Genomic DNA, 8,362 nt, shown 5'->3' with positions numbered 1-8,362 from the left:
TTTATTTATTTATTTATTTATTTATTTATTTATTTATTTATTTATTTATTTAAATCCCAGTTGAGGTTTTTATCATTTCTGTATTACTTTTGTCTTTTATCATCAAAAGAATCCAAACGGGGCACCTGGGTGGCTTAGTAGGTTAAGCATCTGCCTCAGGTCATGATCTCAGGGTCCTGGGATTGAACCCTACATGGGGCTCCCTGCTCAGTTCAGGCTCCCTGCTCAGTGGGGGGTCTGCTTCGTCTTCTCCCTCTGTCCCTTCCCCACCCTGGTGCGTGCTCACGCTATCCTCTCAAATAAGTAAATAAATAATTTCTTTAAAAATTAAAAAAAAAAAAAAAGAATCCAAACCCAGACTAGAATCAAACTGGAAATTTTATATCCCAGGTAACTAATAAGTCTTTTTTTTTTTTTTTTAGAGATAAAAAGAGTGTGTAGGAGTTGGGGAGTGGGTCAGAGAGAGAGGGAGAGAGAGAGAGAGAGAATCTTAAGCAGGCTCTAAGCTCAGCATGGAGCCCAATGGTGGGCTCCATCTCACGACCCTGAGATCATGACCAGAGCTGAAGTCGAGTTGGATGCTTAACCAACTGAGGCACCCCAAAGTCTTTAGGGTTCAGGTTTCAAAGGGAAAGATGCAAAGTAGGAAAAAAAAATAAAGTAATAGACTATCGGAGAGGGAAATGAGAAAAATAGTGATAAAAATAAGTCCAGTACATCTGGACTATATTTGAATGAGACATGAAAATCAAGAATAGTTCATCAATATGATACCCAGTGTAGAAAAGCTGAGTATATGAGAAATCAGAAATGAGTCAAGTCTTAATGACTTTAAGAAATGGAATAACTGCCAGTATATTAGTATTGCCTTGTTAACTTGTACATTTGTTAGGATCTCAGTTTAAGTAATGTGTCCTAACCTTTAACACGAGAAGGGGATTTATTTCATGGACATTGGCCTATCAAGAGAATCCAAGAACAGATAAGCAGCTGGTCCTCAGGAACAAACCAGCAGCAGGGACTTACTAGGATTTTGCTGTATTATCTTTCTGCCTCTCTACTCCCTACCTTTCTTTCTCTCTACAAAATAGTATCCTCTGCCTCTCTCTCCTTGTTCCTAATTCCAATTCCTCAGGAAAGGGATTTGAGTTGACCCAGCTCAGGCCTTAGGCTCTATCTGGACTGATTAATGGATGCCAAAGAGTAGAATCGTGCTTTATGTGTATATACTAGAAATTTAAGGAGGTAGTGTCATGATACTTTACGGAAAAAGAGGAGTGAATTCAACCCAAGTAGTGTCCATGACAATTGGATAAAACCAGTCTATTAGAGGAGCCATGACTGTAATACTACACTGTTAGGGGATTTTTTTTTTTTTTTCTGCCTCTTTCCATACTGTGATATCTAATTGTGGGCTCTCACTTCTCCCAATGTGAGCTTTCCTCTCTGTCACTCTAGTCAGAGAAGTAAAGACACACAAAGGTTTTTGTTTGTTTGTTTGTTTTATCTGTGTGTTTTTCTGGTTTAATGCTGGAATATAAGCTCAGAGCCGACACTCTGAGATGGCATGTCAATCTCTATGTAGTTATTGACAGCCACTACAGAGGAGCACAAAACTCCTTATTCCTAGAAAAAATAAGATGCTACATATTAATATATCTCATTTTTATATAACCCATGTCCCAAAAGCTTAACATTATGGTTCACACCATAGCATTCTTCTATTAAATAAGGGATACCTTATCAAATGTGTATCACATATAACAATAAGTCTTTGAAAAAGGATGATTTTCTTCATTTTCAATCGCCTTGTCTTCCTAATCCCAAACTCAAGTTCTTGTTATGTACTCCCACTTACAACCACATAATTGGATCATCTCATATACAATCCACATAAGAACCTAAGCTGGAGATTTCTCCCTCCCCTGCTTTAACAAGGTGAAGTCCTAACTTAGTTGACTCAGTTTTATCCTTTCATAGAACTTTGCTGTTCATTCTACTGGTCGGAAAGGAAAGTGGTACAATTTGCTGCTGAACTCAGTCTTCACAAACTGTTTTTTCAAGCCCCAGCAATTCTTAATGGTCAAATCATAAACACCAGAAAAGAGGAGTTTAAAATAGAAATGCTGACAAGCCCTTAACTACAGCACATTGAGTGATGCTGCCATAATGCACTATATTAGATGTACTCCTTAGAGCTTATTACCAGTAGTGAGTCTATAAATTCCTGAATTAAACCTCAGCTGCTCACAGCTTACACTTTTAAATTAAATTTCTTCTCATACTCTCCTTAGAGAAATCTAAGCTGCAGCAGCTGGTATACATAGGCAAATAAAAATAGGATAAACTAAACTACCTATATCAGGTCTGAAATATATTTCTATTATGTTGCTACTGCCGAAAATGGTGTGTTCAGCTTCCCAAATATGTCTTTGGGCACTTGATATTAAATAGTGTGGCCATTCCTAAGAAACAAAGAACAGTGGGAGGACTGCTGAACAGTATCCTGTGAAACCGAAACTAGATGATTTGTAAAGTTTGGGAAGTACTTATTTGTTTTAAAATAGTAACAAAAATTATAATACATTCTGATTTTTCCCACTGTTTACTAGCAATTTTCTCCTATAAATGTACCAGGATCAATTTGGCTTTAGAGTTCATACAACTCATTGCTGAGAGAGAGACATTTGGAGAATGGGACTTTTATTTAGTTGGTCTTGACAGGTTAATAGGTAACCTTTGTTTAATCAGATGGAGGTGGTTAGTTCATATTATTGCTTAGGGATTCTGAATGTGACGATTGGAGAGTATGAACAGCATGATAAATGTTCTTCCTGGAGTCTTTAAGCAAGATTTATTGAGTTTTCGATTTTTATATGTTTTATAACTTCAACTAGAATTTCATCTTGAAACTCATCTATGATTGGACTTCAGAAAAATCAAGAGTGAACTGCATGGAAAATCTTCATTAACTTATTCCTATAAATCTCTCAGAGACACTTTCTTTCACTTTAATCTGTGGTCTTAAGGAAGTAGCCAAAATTAAAACAAATCTTCATGTTGGACACATCAAGAGGCATAGATGAAAGCATAATGCTTGAGTATTTCAGGAAAAAGATTTATATATTTTATGGTCAAAAAATTTTAGGAAAATAAAAACAAAAATGACTTGCTCTAGTCATGCCAGGTTTTTTCATATCAATAAAATGGATAAAGTATTTCTAACTTGTCTCAGTTACTTTCAAGTATTATAGGGCTTTTCAGTGAAAGCCTTTCAAATGAAAACACTTTCATATAAAAACTAAATATGAAATGGTCATGAAACTAATTGAGTAGGAAATCACCAAATCAGATAAAAATTTTGTTTCTTTAAACTGCCCTTTTTTATCTGGCACTTTGACTCTAATATGATTTTTATTAAGTATGCTTTGGTAATTTTTTTTACTTTTTTTTAAATTTTATTTTATTATGTTATGTTAATCACCATACATTACATCATTAGTTTTGATATAGTGTTCTATGATTCATTGTTTGCGTATACCACCCAGTGCTCCATTCAATACCTGCCCTCTTTGATACCCATCACCAGGCTAACCCATCCCCCCATCCCCCTCCCCTCTAGAACCCTCAGTTTGTTTCTCAGAGTCCATAGTCTCTCATGGTTTGTCTCCCCTTCCGATTTCCCCCCTTCATTTTTCCCTTCCTCCTATCTTCTTCTTTTTTTTTTAATCAGAGTAAGATTTATGTAGGAACAGATGTTCCAATGGTTATGTATTATTGAGAAGCAATATTCTCAGTCAGGATGTGCCAACAGGATCTAAAGTTGGTGCACAAACATTAAATCTATGAGGGCTTGAAGCCAAAATGCCATCCTCAAGGGTGTCCTCTGGTGAACATACCACAGAATTAGGGAAGACGTCTCTCTTGAGCTATTCATTCATTGAATTTAATGGGAGAGTTGTAGAGACAGTATTAGATATACAGCCATTAGGGGAACATCCATGTGTTGGAATAGTTAGTTCAGTTGCTTGGAATTCTGCAAATTTCCTTTTGCAATTTAAGCTTCTGTCTTCTAGGTTGGAGACAATAGGATTAAGCTGGATTCTAAAGAAGTAAATTAAAAACATTATCACATAAACCAATCTGTTTATTGTTTCACATCTTCAGTGAAGCTTAACAGATATACAGTACAGTGTCAACCTATATCACCTGTCTTTTTATATATTTTTATTAAAACAATGGATGTATTGTGACGGTTTTGGAATCTGTGCCCATAGGTTTTTGACAAATAAACCCCTACTGGTTTTAGTTTGCCCTCAGTTGCGGGAAATCTCGGGAATTTTACCTTTGTGAATTTCCTCTTATGACTAGGAAATGCTCAGACTCCTTAGAAAAGCTGAATGCTGAAAACAGTTGAGCTTCCTGCTCCTATTTCCTTGATACAAAGGGAACAGGACATGGACTCGGTGAAAGGATACACTTTGATCTTTACTATCCTTTTCGTAGAATGCTATCATGATCCTGTTGTTCTCTTTCTATAAAAGTGGAAGTACTAATGATATCCCAAAGATGAAAGACAAAAAAAAAATCCTTGTATGTAGACACTCCTATATGTAGTCTCGGGCCTCTTCAGTTTTCTTTCGATATTTTCTTCCTAATCCAGCCCATCTAGTCCTCTCGTCCAGAGTTCAGCAAACATTTTCTGTTAGGAGCCAGATAACAAATTTTATAGATTTCCTGAGTCATGCGGCTTCTGTCACAACTACTCAATTCTGCCATTGTAGCATGACAGCAGTCATTAGGGATACTTACGGGAATGAGCATAGCTTCATTCCAGTGAAATTTTCTCTATAAAAACAAGTGACAGCATGTTGCAGTTGGCTGATCCCTGTTCTAGTTCATAGCTTTAACTATCATTTCTTCAAATATATATCTGTAGCCCTGCCTGTTCTTCCTCACCTCTAGCCCCACATTTCAATCCTGATAAACAATACATTTGGATGCCAGATATTACAATGTACTCCATATATGTTATCCCATTTAATCCTACTCCTGAGTTAGTGTTTATTATTCTCTTTTATAGAGATCCTCCCAGCTTGCCCAATCCCGGAACTAGAAAGTACAAAAATTTATTTGAACATAGATTTATCTAACTTCACATCTCGTGCTTTTATCACTTCACTAGTCACCTCCTTTATACAGATTGAAGTTCAAATCCTTATTCTGGCACTCCCTTTACTTCACAGTTTTGTTTAGAACTCCTAGAACCTTTCTATTTAATCTGGAATGGCATCTTGGTTGATCTATACAAGTAGTGCATTCAACCAAAATAATTCAGATGTGGCAGGACAAAAACACACCTCCAAAAATCTTCACAGGATACTGTTTATTTGACAGAAAAAATATAATGGTGGTTAAAGAAAACAACAACAGGGTCTTGGCATACTCAGGTTTCCCCATGAAAACTGTTTCTTTCAAACCCTCCAAAAGAGTTCCCAGATTGGGCCATACAGCAGAAGCATCACCAGGGACCCCACTCAAAACTTCTGAGTTTTACCAACTAAGAGCATATCAATACAAATTGTCATATGGACAGGATGACATATATACTGATTCATCTCTGCAAGGCCTTTATTGTATAACATTTTCACTACTGGGTAGCTATACACCTGCAGCTTGCCACTACTTCGTATCAGCTTCTGCTCCTCTCAAATCCATAAAAACTCATCCTTGGACCTTGAGACTCTTATTCCTAATCTCTCTTTACATCACTCTACTTTTTATTATAAAATCACTTCACTTTTTATCAGTCGGAGGAGGACTCACTTTAGAATTTCTGAAAGAGGGCAAAAAATTGTGTGATGCCAGAGGCCTCTCAGTCAGCAGTGAAAGGGGAAAGTTTGCAAACATTCATGTGTTAGTGTTAGTCAGCTGCATCCCTTTGCCTTAGCACATTTGTTTGTTTGTTTGTTTCTCCCATATGCCTCTATGACTATTATCATTCCCATATAGGAGATGTCATTGTAGGCTTCCATGCTGCCTTACTCAGCCTGGACTGATTTTAATCATCTGTTCCACTCACTATCTCTAAGTATATAGAAATCCTCTAATTTTATTAGGATGTGAGTTCCATGAGGACCTTGATCTCTCATGTTCACTCCTCTATCTGTTGTGCCAAAACCAGTGTCTGGCATATATCACGTACATAATTATAATTCAATAAAAATGTATGAAAATAAGTTCAAATGATGACAGTATTTACAAATATTAAGTATTAGCCATGTCACAGGGGTCTTTCTAAACATTTTATAAATAATAAGTCATTTAATCCTCTTAATTATACAGGGTAAGTATTACCCTCCCTATATTATAAAAGAAGAAGTCTAAAGAGGTGAATTAATTTGCAAACAGCAACTACATGGTAGAGAGAGGATTTGAAGCCTACAGCCCACACCAGGTCCATATCCCGATTAAGATATCTCTGATTCCTTACACATAACTCATCATTTCCATATCTTAATTCCCTAGGTGGGATTTCCCCCCACTATTATAGCAATGATTTCTTCTTTGATAAATTTGTGTATCAATCAGAATTCCTAGTTGCAAATATAAGAAACCCTATTCTGGTTAATATAAGATGAAAATAAATTATTGAAAAGATGGTGGTATTTCACAGATTCACTCAAAGACTAAAAATCCAGACTTGGAAAACTAGAAAGAACTTGAACTGTCTGGGAAAAAGAACTGCAATCCAAATCATCCAAAAGGAATAGCCGATAAGCTACCACATTGCCTGCTGTTGCCTTCACAATGGTTGTTATTAGACATAAACATACCACTGTCCTAGCCATCACAGCACCAGATGCTGCTTCTGTTCTTCTCTCCAGAATGAATTCTAAGCTCTGTCACACTTCTTCACATCACTGACCCCAGATTCAAAGCCCAGGACAGTAGTAGCTAAGCATTTTGGTTATGCCCATACTCTGGCTCCCAGGAGCTGGAGGAGTGAATATTGACAGGGGCCTATTTTCCGCTGTCCTAGAAGTCCCTGAAATGGGCCGGGTATCTGGAGACCAGCCAGTAAATATGACAAATGACCACTTTTAGGGGCATGTCCTCCACTAATGTTAGTCTCCCAGGGGGTAGGTACCAGAGATTTCCAAGCCTCTATCCTGTGGAGCCCTCTTTTTCATGTTGTGGACTCTGAGACACTCAGCCTAGCCTTTTTACAACTATTTGATTTCTTCCCCATTTTCAGATGTCACTTTCCTCCATGGATTAATTATGGAGAAGAATACAAAAATATCCTTCCCAGCCACTGAATCATTTTTAAATTTGTTCTTGTTTTGGTAGTTTTGAAGATCCTCAATCTGAAGAAAAGAAGAATAGCAGACATAATGAAGTAGGGAATTTAAAATGGATCAGGAAGTCTTATAAAGTTATTGTTGGTATACTTTCCAATCTAGAGTACCTACTTTCTTTATCGGATTATATCTAAAAGCCTCATGCATGGTGCAAGAAAACAATCAGATGCTTTGTTGTGCTTTGATGGAGAATATATTCCCATTTTAAATCTAGCATGAGGGCGCCTGGGTGGCTGAGTCGGTTAATCATCTGCCTTCGGCTCAGGTCATGATCCCAGAGTCTGCTTCTCCCTCTGACTCTCCCCTCTCTCGTATTTTCTCTCTCTCTCTCAAATAAATAAAATCTTTAAAATAAATAAATAAATAAATAAGTCTAGCATGAGCATCAGCCCCTGCCAGTAGCAGTTTCTCAATCTTTCCTTAGATTAAGTCTTGTCTCCTCTCCTGTCACCACATCTTCTTGAATAAAGAACCCTTTTTCCATTTATTTATTCTTACATTTCTCTTTCTTTGCACTGAATATTCAGATATCTCACTCATGTCTCTTGAGTCTTCTCTACCAGCCCTTGGAGTCCAAGACCCTCTCCCTCTGCTCACACCTCACTGAGAACAGTGTCCTCTTATCTGGGCCCCCTTTGCTTCAGTCCTCCTTCCATTGGTCTATTATAGCCTCCATCACCCTGTTGGGAAAAGACTTAGTTTTAAACTATAAGTCATACTTTTCACTTTTTTTTTGTTTCTCTATGTCCTCTACATTTTAGTTGTCATATAGCATTAGCTTTCAGTGGATATTCACATTGTTATGTCTAAAACTTTCAATCCTTCTGGACTTACGGCTGTGTAGCCTAGCAAAAGGCTGCCTACTCTTTTTTCTCCTTAATAGAGTTTCTAGACAATGCCTTTTTAATTCAGAGATCCTCATTTCCTATATACCTATCATCCAGTTTCCATTTCCTGTTAAAATTATTTTAGCTCACAATTTTCAGGGCTGAAATAAT

Source organism: Neomonachus schauinslandi, chromosome 8 (assembly GCF_002201575.2).
Source record: "Neomonachus schauinslandi chromosome 8, ASM220157v2, whole genome shotgun sequence".
Lineage (NCBI taxonomy): Eukaryota > Metazoa > Chordata > Mammalia > Carnivora > Phocidae > Neomonachus > Neomonachus schauinslandi.
The sequence above is the reverse complement of the archived record's forward strand: the minus strand, read 5'-3'. Positions refer to the sequence as shown.